Below are 13669 nucleotides of genomic sequence, written 5' to 3' on the forward strand. Positions count from 1 at the left end.
TGATACATCAATCAAAAGGCCTTTTAGAGGGTTGTAACTTGGCTTTAGTTGGGGATGTGGTCACAAGGTGAAAAAGAAGGTTAGAATCGAGATTGAATTGAAAAATTACCTAACTAGAAAAATAATACAACTTGATAAATTATATTTCTAATTAGAAAATCCTAGAATTGAGCTTTTCTTCATGGGATAAGGAATTTAAAAACTTTAGCTCAAAAACAAAGAATTACTACTAATATGTATGTATGTATGTTTTTTTTAAGAACAAGTCAAATATTTAGAACTTTGCTAATTATTACAACGAAAAACAAAACGCAGCTAAGCAATTACTTCAAATCAAATCTTGACAAAAATAGGGATCAAATTAGAGGATTTCAACAATAATGGGTTATGGGTTAATATTGAAGGTAAATTAATGAATGGCTTGCTAAGCTAAAAGGGGTTCACTAAGGGTTAATTATGAGGGTAGGCTTTTATGGAGTATGTGGGTTAAACCTAAGTGCTTTATCATCTCGACATATCAAATCAATGGTGTGGTCTTGACATGCATAATCAAGCAAGTTCTAGAATAATGATTCGATATTGACGCACTCAAAGCATCAATGAAAGTGAGCATGAAAGAAATAATATATGCTCTAAGGGCTCAAGATCTCACAAAAAATATGGCTTTTTGATATTAAACCTGTGAATTTCAACTTAAGATAATACCTAAACTTAGGGAAACAAACTAAAAAAAAATTAATTCTCAAAAAATTAACTTATCATTCTTGATTCTTTAATTCCTTTAAAGTTTAAACAGACAATGCATAAATACCTATGTTTCAATTCAAGACATATCAATAAAAATCATAAATTAATCAAAATTCATTCTAATAATGATATGAGAAGATTTTTAAGAACAAGACAAAATTCAGGAATTTTTCTGATAATGATATAAATATTCCCCCCACACTTAAGATGTACATTGTCCTCAATGTACAAAGATATATAATAGTGATATAAAGATAATATCAAAAGAGAGAGGGAAAGAAGTGAAACTTCCTAAATGTTGAATGGAATCCTTGAATTGAAGGTATGGAGAATAATCAGCCAAGGCAATGATAAGATTGGAGGAGGATACTCCGGTGGTTGTAGAGGTTGGGTTCCACAACCATAGTGTTGAGCGAAGAGGTTATCATGGTGGTCGGGTAGGACATGGCTGTCGTGGAGAACCTTTTCCAGTGGAGTTTCTAGTTCCTAAGTGATGATGAGCTTTCGAGCTCTTTATAACTATGATAAAATCAAGAACTCTTTAGGAAATATGGAGAAGCATAATTACTCGTAATGAAATAGCCGAAACTATAAATTGTTCAATAAAAATTATAAAACCTAAAAATGAAATAGTATTAAATGAAGATAAAATAAAAAGTACTTAAAGAAGATAAATAAAGATAAAATTGAAAATAAAAATAAAAATAAAATAAAAAAAAAGTCTTTAAACATCGTCATTGCTGGATGGTTCGCGAGGTGGTGGCGGCGATGAGATGTGGGGGAGCTGACAAATCTGATGCAGAGTAGCATCAATGTGATCAAAGCACTAAAAACACTGCTGCTCAAATCGAGTAAGGCGTTCAGAGATGTCAGAGTATGAAGCCACTGCATGAACTGGATGATGGATGGGTGGTGGCTGAGACGATGGGTCCTCACGACGTGGAGGGACATCATCAGTAATGTCCTCTGGGCCATCCTCCTGAGCAGACTGGACCAGGCGGTACTGGGGTGGGTCAACTCTACGTCGACGCTCGATCATCCTCATATGTAGCATACTCGATATGCCCTATGGGGACATCTGACCAATGAGGGTGAGGGAAGATGCTTGCGCCACTGTGTTGAGGAGGTCGAAATACCGTGCCAGGCAGGTCACATAAGGGCGGATGGATATGACTCCCTTCCTATGCCACTTCGTCTGATGGCGAATGGCGAGGGCAATGAAATAGGCAAGGTCGAAGAAGTGCTCATTCGCCATACTCCATAAAAAGTAGGCATCGTGAGTGTTGACGACACCGGTGCTCTCTCGCCGCTCTGTCAGAGTGTGGGCCAAGATGGCGTGTAAGTACCTCAGGGATGAGGCGAGGGCCGATACCTTAGAGCAGCTGGGGTCATAGGTGGCTGATCGTGTGATTTTGTGATAGGTTTTAAATATTTATAATTACTCGTTCTTAAACTAACTATTATTACGATGTAGGCAAGTGTATCTATCGAACAGTAGTATAGTTTTAGCAAGACTGGATTGTCGAACCCAAAGGAACTAAAAGTACTAGTAATGACTGTCTTTTTATTATCTAGCCTAAGAATAAAGAGATTTTGTTTTAATTAACTAATTAACTAAACTAAGAATGCACAGAGAAAAGAATTGGAGAATTGCTTTTTGGAAAAATCGATTGACTTAAGACAATACCTAAGAAAAAATCCACCTAGACTTTACTTGTTATTCTGGCTCCGAATTGGACGATTTATTCATTCAACTTGTTCCGTAGAGATCCCTAAGTTATGTTATTATCCCTATTCAAGACTAATAATATCTAATCCCTAGATTGAATAACCGAGACATTTCTCTAATTAAAACTTTAGGGTTACATTAACTCGATCTATGGATCCCCTTATTAGGTTTCACCCTAATCCGGCAAAATCTTGCCACCCTATGTCCAGGAGCGCAATCAACTCCGCTTAATTATGACAAATGTACTCTTAGACAGGGTCTACTCATCCTCTGAATAAGAGCATGTCTTGAACCAGTATCCTGGGATATCAAAACAAGAATTAAGAACACATAATTAAGAACAAGTTAAATATTTATCATACGATTCAGAAAATAATAACAAGATTCGTCTTAGGTTTCATTCCCCTTAGGTATTTAGGGGTTTTAGTTCATAACTAAATATGAAAATATTTCAGAAGAATAAAGAATACAAAACATAAAGTAAACCCAAAACTTCTGAAGGGAAATTGAGGAGAGATCTTCAGTCTTGATGATGAATCCGGCTTCTGAGATGGATCAATCGGCTTCCTTGGAGTAATTCCTTACTCCATATTCTCCGTCTCCCTTTTCTTCCTTCTCTAGGGTGTATTTACAGGCTTTGAATGCCTAAAAGCCCTCAAAATTAGCCTTTTCTGAATTGGACTCAACTTGGGCTCGGCAGGGACACACCCGTGTCACACGCCTGTGTTCGAGCCTACCAAATTGACATGACCATGTGGTCTGCCCTTATGAAGAGGTCCAGGCCGTGTTGATTTCATACTTTGGCCCTTTTTTCTCTGTTTTTGGCCCTTTTCTTATTCCTTTCGCTCTCCAATGCTCTCCTAAGTATAAAACATGAAATTAAAGTATTAGGAGCCTCGAATTCACCAATTCTAATGGGAAATCATCCATAACATGCATTAAACATGGGGTAAAAATATGTGTAATTTACGGTCTATCAAATACCCCTACACTTAAGCATTTGCTTGTCTTCAAGCAAAATTATAAACTCATAATCAAAATAAATTCTTTTCAACTTATAATTTCTATCGATAATATCTCAGAATAATCCATAGGTAATCATACATTGAGAATTCAACTAAAAGAACATAAAAGTTTCAAACATTCCAAGTTGAGTATTTAATCATGCAAACATAGGTGTCTCTCCGCATCTAAGTAATTACCTTTGATTCAAAATTTCACAGAGTTTCACATCCTCAATAAAGATTCACTCAAATCACTCGAGGTGTTTAAGGACAATAAATGAAGCACTCAATAGTCAATAATGAAAAGTCATTACCATAAGCTTGCATGAAAATCAAATCTCCACCACTATAATTTAATATGATACATTAATCAAAAGGTTTTTAGAGGGTTGTAGTGAGGCTTGGTTAAGGGGTATGGTCACAAGCTGAAAGAAAGGGTTAGAATCGAGATTGAATTGAAATATTGCCTAACTAGAAAAAAGAGTTAATCTTCACTTGCGTACAACAGAGCTTCTTCTCAGAATATGAAATTACAGATGTGTATACATAGTTTTTTTTTAAGAACAAGTTAAAATAATATAAACTAACTATTAAGAACAAAACATAGCTAAGCAATCCATTCAACTTAAATCTCGACAAAAATAGGGATTAATTTAGGGAATTTAAAGGTTAATATTGAGGTTAATACAAGGAATGGTTTGTTAGGCTCAAATGGGTTTACTAATGGTTAATCGTGGAGGTAGGCTTTTCATAGCATGAGTGGGTTAATCCAAAGTGCCTTAATTATTTTGATATATCAAATCAAATGGTGTGGTCTTAACATGCATAATCAAGCAAGTTCTAGAATAACAGTTCAATATTGATGCACTCAAAGCAATAATAAAAGTGAGCATGAAAGGATTAATAGATGCTCAAAAGGCTAAAAAATCTCACAAAAATCATGGCTTTTTGATGTTTAGACTCTTGAATTCCAATTCAAAGTAATACCTAGACTTGGCGAAACAACCTATAATTTTAAAATCTTAAAAATCAACTTATCATGCTTGATTCTCTAATGTCTTAAAGTTTAAACAATCAATGCATAAATCCCTATGTATTAATTCAAGATATATTAATCAAAATCATAAATCACTTAAAATTTATTCTAAATATGATATGAAAGTTTTTCAAGAGAACAAGGCAATCATTCAGGGATTTTTCTGATAATGAAATAAATACCTCCCACACTTAAGATGTACATTGCCCTCAATGGACAAAGATAGATATTAGAGTATATAAAATTAAGATAGGGAGAGAAGTGAAATTTCCTGTATTAAGAATGGATGATATTCTTGGATTGACGAGATCGAGTATTGGAGATAACTCTGGATGGTAAGCTTGACTCTGAAGGTAAGTCGTTTTTAAAAGGAAAACAAACGAATCTTAGAAACTTAATGAAAGAAAAATAAAATAAGATAATTATTCTAACTTTTTAAGTGGCACGGCCGGTGCACACGCCCGTGTGGTTCGTGTACCATCCGTGTTCATCGTGAATTGTGATGTCAACACACGGCCTTCTCGCATGCCCGTGTGTATAGGCCGTGTGGCTACATGATAGTGTCGCACAGCCATGTTTGGCATGGTTCGCTTCTTCCACAGTCGGGTAGGTATTCGCACGCCCGTGTCATTCTGACTGTGTTGTCCACGGGTGCTAGACACGGGCGTGTCGCACACCCGTGTTTGTTTGGTAGATTCGACCACGGCCATGTCGCATGGCCGTGGCGTTTTATCGTAGCCCGTGTTTGGGGAAATCTTCTACCCTTTTTCTGCACAGCCATATCACACGGGCATGTTTCTATCCGTGTTTGTCACACGGTCCTAAGCACGTCTGTGTGCTAGGCCATGTGGAGTTGGGAACCTGTGCTTCAAGTACTCTGCTAGTGACCTAAATGTTTATAACTTAAAATTTAAATAATTTAAAACCGTTAGTATTCGGGTTGCCTCGCGAGAAGCACTTATTTATAGTCTAAGCTCGACTTACCTCTTCAGTGAATGGTCATGGTGGTTTGAGGAGTTTATACTCCTCATTCCTGCTATCAATCTTATCAAAATAAGGTTTTAATCGGGTGTTGTTTACCTTAAAAGTGCCGAACTTAGGATGACTCACCTCCACCGTACTGAATGGAAAAATACTGAGTACCGTAAGAGGGATTTCCTCATTCAGTGTGGTAGTGACAATGTGGGGATCTGCGGCATCTAATAAGACCTTATCACCAACTTTAAGTTGATTTGGAGAGGTATCGGGCTTGTTTTGGAATAGTTTCGGTTTGTCGGGTGATCTTGGTTTGTGCGTCTGCCATTCATCGAGTTCCTTGATTTGTAGTCTTCGATCTTTATGAACAGGTCTTCTACTATTGCTTGAGAATGACTCGTGTGCTTCCTTCAGACTCATTTTCTGCAAAGTAGGTTTCACCATATTGTTAGGTTTAGCAGCATGGTTTAAATGATCACCTTCAATTCCTGATGTGTTGCTAGAATTGCGAGCTTGAAGGGTGATTGTTTAGTCTCCCACCCGGAGTGTGAGTTTACCTGTGCCAACATCAATGATGGTTTTAGTATTTGCTAGAAAGGCCTTCCTAGGATTAAAGGACTATTTCTATCCTCCTCTATGTCTAAAATAATGATGTCAACGGGAAATATAAATTTATCGATTCTAACTAGCACATCTTCAATAATACCCCTAGGAAATCTTATAGTTTTATCTACTAATTAAATGCTCATCCTAGTCTGTTTGGGTTTCTTGAGACCTAGTTGCTTAAACATTTTGTAAGGCATGAAGTTGATACTAGCCCCTAGATTAGCTAATGCATGATTAACATCTAAACTACCAATTAAGCAAGGAATAGTAAAGCTCCTCGGTCTTTTAGTTTATTGGGTAGTTTATTTTGGAGAATGGTCGAGCAAACTGCGTTCAGCTCCACATGCGATGCCTCATCCAACTTCCGCTTATTTGCTAAAAGCTCATTTACAAATTTCATTGCATTTGGCATCTACGATAGAGCTTCAATAAACGATAAGTTAATATGTAATTTTTTAAGAGTTTAAGGAATTTACCAAATTGTTCATCTGAGCAGTCTTTCCTTGTCGCGTTGGGGTATGGCACATGAGGTTTATATTCGACAGTCACTGGTTTGTTTGTATTTTGATCTACCTCACCTTGACCTTTGCTTACCACAGTTTCTTGCCTCGGTTCTGGTTCAGGCTCAACGACTCCTTTGTCATCTTGAATATTAATTGCGTTGAGTTGTTCCCTTGGGTTAGGTTCGGTATTACTTGGCAAAATACCTTGTGGTCATTCAGAGATTAGTTTGGAAAGCTGGCCTATCTGAGTTTCGAGGCTTTGGATCGACGCTTGTTGATTTTTAAGTGCTATCTGTGTTCTGAAAACGGGTTTCTGACACTGATATAAACTTTGAGAGCATCTCTTCAAGGTTTGGCTTCTTTTCCTGTTGATAGGGTGGTTGTTGGTAGCTTAGAGGATGTTGTGGTCTTTGATTTCCTTGACCGCCCCACGAGAAATTGGGGTGGTTCCTCCAACCTGCATTATAAGTGTTACTATATGGATTGTTTTGAGGTCGAGGATTATTACCCATGTAGTTTAATTGCTCGTTATCCATGTTGCGGCCATAAGGTTGGTATTCCGAATGGTTTGTTCCACCGCTACATGCTTCGTATTGCATTACTGGGTGAACCTGCGAAGAACTAAGAAATCCATCAATCTTTTTATTCAAGAGTTCTACCTGATTTGATAGCATGGTGACCGAATCGACATTATATACACCGGCTGTTTTCGTTGGTTTTGTCCTCATGACTTGCCACTGATAGTTATTCAGTGACATCTCCTCTATAAACTCATAGGCATCTTCAGGAGTTTTATTGTTGATGGTCCGTCCGCCGCTCATCAACCATTTGCCGAGTCGAAGGATTCTGAACATTATGAAATGTTTGTACTTGGAGCCAAAGTGGTAACCCATGGTGAGGGCACCTTCTCAAAAGGTCATTGTATCTCTCCCATGCATCGTAGAGTGTTTCTAAATCCATCTGCACAAAAGAAGAGATATCATTACATAATTTAGCCATTTTAGCTGGCGGAAAATATTTTAGTAAAAATTTTTCGGTTATTTATTCACAAGTAGTAATTGACCCTCGTGGTAATGAGTTCAACCACTATTTAGCTTTGTTCCTTAATGAAAAAGGGAATAACCGAAGACGAATGGAATCATCAGAAACACCATTGATTTTAAATGTATCGTAAAATTCCAAAAAGTTTGCTAAGTGAGCGTTGGGATCCTCATCTTGCAAACCATCAAATTGAACAAATTGCTGTATCATTTGAATTGTGTTAGGTTTTAATTCAAAAGTATTTGCGGCTATAGCAGGTCTAACTATGCTAGATTCAGTTCCTGTTAAAGAAGTTTAGCATAATCATACATAGTGCGTGGAGTAGGATTTTGATTAACCACAATTGCAGGAGGTAGTTGATTGCCTTGGTTTTCAGCCATCTCTTTGGTTGGGGTTGAGTATCATTTCCTTGCTCGTTCTCCGTTTCTCTTAAGTTGCGCATTATTTCTCTTTGATTTCTACGAACTGTACGATCGATTTCTTCGTAAAAAATTAATGGTCCCGACGAGTTTCTTCTACTCATAAACTATAAAAACCTGCCAAGAGAAAAAAGATTAGGTTAAAAAATAATACTAATAACAAAATAAAATTAAATTTCAAGAAAAATAAATGGCTAAAGTAATAAAAATTGAGCGTTCCTAATATCTTAGTTCCCCAACAACGGCGCCAAAAACTTGATCGCATGATTTCGTGATAGGTTTTAAATATTTATAATTACTTGTTCTTAACTAACAATTTTTACGATGTAGGCAAGTGTACCTATCGAACTGTAGTATAGTTTTAGCAAGACTAGATTGTCGAACCCAAAGGAACTAAAAGTACTAGTAATGACTGTCTTTTTATTATCTAGCCTAAGAATAAAGAGATTTTGTTTTAATTAACTAATTATCTAAACTAAGAACACACAGAGAAAAGAATTGAGGAATTTCTTTTGTGAAAAATCGATTGACTTAAGACAATACCTAAGGAAAAATCCACCTAGACTTTACTTGTTATTCTAGCTCCGAATCAGACGATTTATTTATTCAACTTGTTCCAAAGAGATGCCTAAGTTATGTTATTATCCTTATTCAAGACTAATAACGTCTAATCCTTAGATTGAATAACCGAGACTTTTCTCTAATTAACACTCTAGGGTTGCATTAACTCGATATATGGATCCCCTTATTAGGTTTCACCGTAATCCGGCAAACTCTTGTCACCCTATGTCTAGGCGCGTAATCAACTCTGCTTAATTATGAAAAATGTTCTCTTAGATAGGGTTTACTCCTCCTCTTAATAAGAGCATGTCTTGAATCAATATCCTGGGATATCAAAACAAGAATTAAGAACACATAATTAAGCACAAGTTAAATATTTATCATACGACTCAGAAAATAATAACAAGATTCGTCTTAAGTTTCATTCCCTTTAGGTATTTAGGGGTTTTAGTTCATAACTAAATAAGAAAACATCTCAAAAGAATAAAGAATAAAAAACATAAAGAAAACCCAAAACTCCTAAAGGGAAATTAAGGAGAGATCTTCAGTCTTGATGATGAATCTGGCTTCTGAGATGGATCAATCGGCTTCCTTGGAGTATTTCCTTACTCTCTATTCTCTGTCTCCCTTTTCTTCCTTCTCTAGGGTGTATTTATAGGCTTTGGAATACCTAAAACCCCTCAAAATTAGCCTTTTCTGAATTGGACTTAACTTGGGCTCGGTAGGGACACGCCTGTGTCACACGTCCGTGTTCAATTACATCAGGCCGTGTTCGAGCCTGCCAAATTGACACGGCTGTGTGGTCTGCTCGTTTGAGGAGGTCCAGGCCGTGTTGATTTCATACTTTGGCCTATTTTCTCCGTTTTTGTCCCGTTTCTCATTCCTTTCGCTCTCCTATGCTCTCCTAAGTATAAAACATGAAATTAAAGCATTAGGAGCATCAAATTCACCAATTCTAATGGGAAATCATCCATAACATGCATTAAACATGGGGTAAAATATGTATAATTTATAGTTTATCAGTGGCCGAAGCAGGAACGAGAGCTCTCCAGCAGTTGGAGGGAGACAAGTGGATGTGGCAATAGAGGGTGTCAAAATCATCGTCGTTCATGAACTCTTCCGTATAGAGCCCTAAGGCGACGCCGAACTCAGGTACGCTCAACTGGCGGACTAAAGAGCCGAGACAGAACTGGACCATTTTGAGATCATCGAACTCTGTCATAACTACTTGAAAATGAAAGGTCGAGCAAAGTTCGAGTGTGAGCTCGAGGTACGTCGGCTCAATGATTTCGAAAAAGAGCCCTCATTGGTTAGTCGTCAGTAGGGCTCAGACTGCGTCAGCCAGTTGGATTTGATCAAGTGTGGCCTAATCAATGCAGCGGCTCACACCTAGGGGTCGGGCCCGAAGTATCTGAAAAAGTTTCTCCTGGGGCCCGAAGGGAAACTGGAGAAAGAGGTGGTGCACTTCAACTGTTGCGCTTGCCGATGTGGGTCCAGGTTCATTCTATTTTTTTGAAGCGAGCATAGAGATCTTCTTGCCAAGTGAAGTTGGCATGGTATACTTGTAGGAATACTAGTACTATAGCCTAATGAATAGAAAAGATAGAAAATCCTAACAAACTCGAAAAGAGATTAACATGTATTAAACTAACGAGTGCAAACTAAACTACTAACACTACCAATATTCAACCATTAGCAATCAATTTCAACTATGGCAAATAGTAAAGTGATAGCATGACTAAATTAAAAATGAACTAGATGAAAGTAGCTAAGTATGGTTAAAAATGAAACAAAGTATATGAAACAATTCCTATGATAACCAATTAGTAGTAAAATGCTTATAACAGGCTAAAAAAATTAAGATTATTATGAGAGTAAGCATAAAAAGAGAGTAAAATAGAAGAGAAAACTGTTAGTGGAGAACTGGTGACCGTTAGTGGGGACAGCCACGGGTGTGGTAGTGAGGTCGTGTGACTCATGCAAGGATGGGATGAGGGGGAAGGGGAAAGAGAGGGGAGAAAAATAAAGGAGAAAGGAAAGCTAGGGTGGCCAGTCGGCAGTGGGGGAGGGGTTGCGGCGGTTAGGGTTTAGAGTTTTTGAGGAAGGGGATGATGAATAGTGAGGGGTTTATATAGATATTGGGGCTCACGGCTGTGGGGCACGCCTGTGTGCCCTAATTTTAGCCCGTGTGTATCGTGATTTTCAAATTTGGCACGTCTGAAATTCGACCCACGCCAGTGTTCTTTGGGCATGTTGATGCACACGACCGTGTCACACAGCTGTGTTCTGTTTCATTCGCTTCTCCGATGCCCGTGTATATATGTCCATGCCCGTGTTATTTTGTTAGTCTTGACCACGAGTAGTGCACACGGGTGTGTCGCACTCCCATGTTATTTTGACAGATTCACCCACGACCATGTCGCACGGCCGTGGCAACTTATCGATTCCCGTGTTGGGGAAAAATTATGTCATGTTTTCACACGGTCGTATCGCACGGTTGTGTTGCCTTCTGTGGTATGGGCACGGCCTAAGGCACACCCATGTGCCTGGCCGTGTGTTTTTGGAAATCCTGTGTTCAGAGTCACGGTTAGTGGATTTAAATGTTAAAAACAAAAATTTAAAGAAGTTAACACTGTTAGTTCTCGGGTTGCCTCCCTAGAAGCGTTTATTTATAGTCTAAGCTCAACTTACCTCTCTGTTGCATGGTCATGGTGGTGCGAGGAGTTTACACTTCTCATCCCTGCTATCAATTTTATCAAAATAAGGTTTTAGACTAGTACTATTTACCTTGAACGTACCGAGTTCGGGATGTATTACCTCGACTGTGCCGTATGGGAAAATGCTAAGTACCGTAAGAGGGATTTCTCCATTAGGTTCATAGGTGGCAATTCGAGGGTCTGCTGCATCTAAAAGTACTTTGTCTCCAACCTTAAGTTGTTTTGGTGAAATATTGAGCTCATCATGGGGTGGGTTTGGTTTATCGTGTGCTCTCGGTTTCTATGTCTGCCATTCATCTAGTTCCTCGACTTGTAGCGTTCGTTCTTCATAGATGGGTTCTTTATTGTTATTTGAACAACGCTCATGTATGCTTTTCGAATGTGTTTCCTATAAATAAGGTTGCACCAAATGATCAGCATTAGTAGAATTTCGAGCTTGAAGAGTTATTGTTTCCTCACCCATACGTAGATTGAGTTCACCTGTGCTAACATCAATTATAGTTCTAGCAGTTGCTAAAAAGGGCCTTCCTAAAATTAAAGGTACGTCACTATCCTTTTCGATGTCTAGAACAAAAAAAATCAACTGGGAATATGAATTTGTCAATTTTAACGAGTACATCTTCAATAATACCCCTAGGAAATCTGATTTTTTTGTCTGCTAACTGAATGCTCATCCTAGTTTGTTTGGGTTTCCCAAGACCTAGTTGTTTAAACATTTTATAAGGCATGACATTGATACTAGCCTCTAAATTAGCCAAAGCATTATTAACATCTAAGCTACCAATTACACAAGGAATCGTAAAACTCCCTAGATCTTTTAATTTGTTGGCCAGCTTATTCTGTAGTATGGCTGAGCAAATTGCATTTAACTCCACATGTGACGCCTCATCCAACTTTCGCTTATTTGTTAAAAGGTCCTTTAAGAATTTGGCTACGTTTGGCATCTGTGAAAGAGCTTCAATAAATGGTAAGTTGATATGTAATTTTTTTAATAATTTAAGGAATTTACCGAATTGTTCGTCTGTGCGGTCTTTTCTTGTCGCATTGGGGTATGGCATACGAGGTTCGTACTCTTTACTTACTGGTGTTTGTTCACTGTGGTCTACCTCACCTTTGCTTTTACTTACCACAATTCCTTGCCTTGGTTCTGGTTCAGGTTCGATTAACCCTTCCTCATCTTGAATGGTAATTGCATTGAGATGTTCCCTTGGGTTAGATTCAGTGTTACTCGGCAAGCTACCTTGTGGTCATTCAGAAATCAATTTGGCGAGTTGGCCTATCTGAGTTTCAAGCCATTGGATCGACACTTGTTGATTCTTAATTTCTGTTTCGGTATTCTGAAAGTGAGTTTCCAATACCGAGATAAACTTTGTTAGCATCTCCTCAAGGTTCGGCTTTTTTTCCTGTTGGTAAGGTGGTTGTTCAAAACCCGGAGGATGTTGTGGCCTTTGATTCCCTTGACCACCCCACGAGAAATTGGGATGGTTCCTCCAACCTACATTATATGTGTTACTATATGGGTTATTTTAAGATCTAGCATTATTACCCATATATTGAACTTGTTCCTCCTTGGTGCTAGGGTTGAAGAGTTGATATTCTGTGTATGCTTCTCCTCCATTTGAATCGTATCTCATCACCGGATGTGCCTGAGTACAACCACACAAACCGTCAATCTTTTTATTTAAGAGTTCTACTTGGTTAGATAGCATAGTAACTGCATCGAGGTTGAAAACACCGGCTGCTTTCGTCGGCTTTGTTCTCATGACTTGCCACTGATAATTATTCAGTGACATCTCTTCTATAAATTCATAAGCATCCTCAGGTGTCTTATTGTTGATAGTCCCACTAGCGGCTGCGTCAACCATCTGTCTAGTCGAAGGATTCAGGCCATTGTGAAAAGTTTGAACCTGTAGCCAGAGTGGTAACCCATGGTGAGGGCACCTTCTCAAAAGATCCTTGTATCTCTTCCATGCATCATAGAGTGTTTCTAGATCCATCTGCACAAAAGAAGAGATGTCATTCTTTAACTTAGCTGTTTTAGCAGGCGAAAAATATTTAAGTAAAAACTTTTTGGCCATTTGTTCCCAAATAGTGATTGACCCTCGTGGTAATGAGTTCAACCACTGTTTAGCTTTGTTCCTCAATGAAAAGGGAAATAACCGAAGGCGAATGGCATCATTAGAAATGCCGTTGATTTTAAAAGTATCGTAAAACTCCAGAAAATTCACCGAGTGATTGTTTGGATCCTCATCCTGCAAACCATCAAACTGAACAAACTGTTGTATCATTTGAATTGTGTTAGGTTTCAGTTCAAAATTATTTGCAGTAATA

The 13669-nt window shown here is 38.1% G+C and overlaps 2 non-coding genes across 2 annotated transcripts; both read left to right on the forward strand.

Moving 5' to 3' along the window:
• The first annotated feature begins 7486 nt into the window (after positions 1 to 7486).
• LOC121227432 (small nucleolar RNA R71) lies at positions 7487 to 7593 on the forward strand. The gene has a single exon (XR_005925043.1). It is a non-coding gene; the product is annotated as a small nucleolar RNA R71 (small nucleolar RNA).
• Positions 7594 to 13261: 5668 nt separating this feature from the next.
• LOC121225700 (small nucleolar RNA R71) lies at positions 13262 to 13368 on the forward strand. The gene has a single exon (XR_005923566.1). It is a non-coding gene; the product is annotated as a small nucleolar RNA R71 (small nucleolar RNA).
• The last annotated feature ends 301 nt before the right edge of the window (positions 13369 to 13669 follow it).

The sequence above is a fragment of the Gossypium hirsutum genome, chromosome A03 (assembly GCF_007990345.1).
Source record: "Gossypium hirsutum isolate 1008001.06 chromosome A03, Gossypium_hirsutum_v2.1, whole genome shotgun sequence".
Lineage (NCBI taxonomy): Eukaryota > Viridiplantae > Streptophyta > Magnoliopsida > Malvales > Malvaceae > Gossypium > Gossypium hirsutum.